The sequence below is a fragment of the Colobus angolensis genome, unplaced genomic scaffold, assembly GCF_000951035.1.
Source record: "Colobus angolensis palliatus isolate OR3802 unplaced genomic scaffold, Cang.pa_1.0 Scaffold14, whole genome shotgun sequence".
Lineage (NCBI taxonomy): Eukaryota > Metazoa > Chordata > Mammalia > Primates > Cercopithecidae > Colobus > Colobus angolensis.
In genome coordinates this window covers 18904089-18907110 of record NW_012114488.1, presented here as the reverse complement: position 1 = coordinate 18907110, position 3022 = coordinate 18904089, and positions in this window count along the sequence as shown.

Sequence of the window (3022 nt, the reverse complement as noted above, 5' to 3'; positions counted from 1 at the left end):
AAAAAAAAAAAAAAAATCTTTTATACTCCCCAGGGGAGTCGTTTTGGATAAAAACCCCTAAATTAGTTAATAAAGCAAAGTTTGATTTGGCAGTTTCACCAAAGACTAACAACATTTACATGTGTAACTATTCAAACAAGGGAATGTTTAGACTGTTTCTATTTATTTATTAGTCTTTCAACGCTGATTTCGCCAAAAGTCAAAGATAGCTATTCACAGGTTTCCTGGGCTGTTTTCCCTAAGTCAACATTCTGGGGCTTTGCTGCTGGAGAGCAACAGTGGTTGCAATGCAGAATGCCTTTGAGAACTGAACATTTAGACAGCATCACTAAGTCATAACGTCTGCCTATAGCATTTATTTTTCTGAACAGGCTAATAAAGGAACAAGATGCAAAGGTTTTGATTAACTGCAAATGGCATCCAAATTTTGGAAAAATTGGAAAATGCACTTACCAAAGGAAGTTCTGTTTTGAAGATGATTTCCTTCAGTTAATGCAAGATGAGCTATTTATGTTGTAGAAATTTTGAAAGAAATGTACTAGAATTTAAGAGATTAGAAAAAGGATTCTCCCCAGTGAATTGAACTAAATTATGTTGGCATTATGAGAATTAGGTCTCAAGGACTGAGTTTAAAAAAATTTTTTTAAAGTGACTATAGATGATTTCAATGGCTCCCCAAGCTGGACTTGCCTCCTGTCGGTTAATCATCTGACTCCTACTTAACAGTTTCCACAAACCTCAGATGCTTTGGATCTGTAACAACTGTGATACATTAACATCGTAATGATTACATTCATGTGTGTCCCAAAATACTTTCTGTGCCGCTGTAGATTACTCAAGATTAGAGGTGCTGGAAAGAATAAACACAGTAACAACATCTTTTATTAATTTCATTAAAAGGTAAAATAAACTGATGTGCATGATGTGCATGTGTGTGTGTGTGTGTGTGTCTATTTCCTATGAAGCCTTTTATTTGTAATTTTATTTGGAAGCTGTGGCTAGATTTTGTACTATGGTCACGGAAATTTACTTGACTTGAAATTTCAAAAAATTGTTTTTCCTAAGGTCAACAAGTTTCTTTTGGGTAGCAGGAATACATTTTGTTTACGTGTAGAGTTTAAATCTTACATTCTCATTATTTTTATGACTTTTGGATAACTCTGGTTGTAAATTTGCTAATAGGTTGGATATAAAATGTTGCTCTGCCATCCAAGAATATCATAATTTATTATTTATTAATTAATTTATATATTAAACATAAATTGGATCCTCACTATATAAGAGGCACTTTAATAGGTACCAGGGAAGAGAAATGAAGTATGTGACCTCTGCCCTGAACCTAGTGAAGAAGACCCACATCTCCGCAACAGGCTGATGCAGAACGAGAAATGCACAACGTGGGCCTGGCGCGGTGGCTCAAGCCTGTAATCCCAGCACTTTGGGAGGCCGAGACGGGCGGATCACGAGGTCAGGAGATCGAGACCATCCTGGCTAACACGGTGAAACCCCGTCTCTACTAAAAAGTACAAAAAACTAGCCGGGCGATGTGGCGGGCGCCCGTAGTCCCAGCTACCCGGGAGGCTGAGGCAGGAGAATGGCATAAACCGGGGAGGCGGAGCTTGCAGTGAGCTGAGATCCGGCCACTGCACCCCAGCCTGGGCGACAGAGCGAGACTCCGTCTCAAAAAAAAAAAGAAATGTACAATGTGTTATGATAGCACAAAGGAGGGAATATGTAAATTCTCTAGGTGGGGTATTTGGGGGAGGAGGGACTTTTCAACGCAGCAAACATTTGTGAAAACGTCCATAGTTTGGAAGAGAGGGTGGACTGAAAATGCAGTTAATCTCATCATATGGCCGCTGTGGACTGTAATGAAAACAACAAAAACCCTTAGGTTTTATAACCTTTTACAGCTCCAAAGTACTTTATAAATACCTTCTTACTGGATTCTCAAACGAACTGGTGACATTGAACATTACTGTCAAATAAATGTAAGCCCGGTAAGCTTTCCTGCAAGAGGAATAGGCCTCTGTATAGGCCTCCGTGTGGAAGTGCAGGCTGGGTAGGGGGATGTGGTCATGACCTCACTTGTGACCACACTATGCTGATGCTGCCTGAGGCAGGGGAAGCAGTCAGGAGTTGAGAGACTCCTTATACAGGAGGGAAGGTAAATTATTAATAGCAAATTATTCTCGGTTCTTCACACTCAATAATGTGATTTAGAATTTAATTCTAGGAGCCTTAGTTACATGTTGACTCCTGGAATCAAAAGAGAAAAAGTAAGTACAACTTTACCAAAACTTCAATGTTACTTTCTGGTGAGTAGTCTTGTTCTTTCCCATTTGTACTTTCTTGTGAAACAGTTGAGAATAAGATCGATTCCCTTCCATTTTCTAGGGGGGAGTGGGTTCTTCCCAACTTTGGAAGGGAAAAATCAGTGCTGAATGCATGTTATTTGCTTTCCTTCAAAAATACCTAACTAGGAAGAGCAGAGTACTATGTAATTTTGCTAATCACATGCTTTACTAAGTAAACAAAGAATACTTTAGGATAGATTTTATTTAAAGTCATCACCTTTCATAATCATTTTATTCTGCATCATAATTTCTTAATTAGGCAATGTAATTACAGGGTGAAAATCCTATAATCATATGCATTTAGGTTAATTATGTTAACCATTAATTACTGTTGAACTACCAAAATGGTAACCTGTGCAAATGAAATGCTTATAAAGAAGCAATTCAGGTTTTAAAAATTAGGCAAAATAATAAAAACAAAAAAGTCTAATATTACACAGATTTGAATCCTATATGGCATAAATAAGTATTTTTTAAAATGCAGTTAACTTGTCAGTATTTAAACAAATTCGATTAGCATCTCTTTCATGTTGACTTCAAGATAATGATAGAATTATGTTCAGATGAATTTTTGATTTATAATTTATGTCTTTCCACACAACAGTAATAAATACCTTGGGAAGGGATTAACTAGCAGATATGCTATAGCTAAATAGTGCCTATTC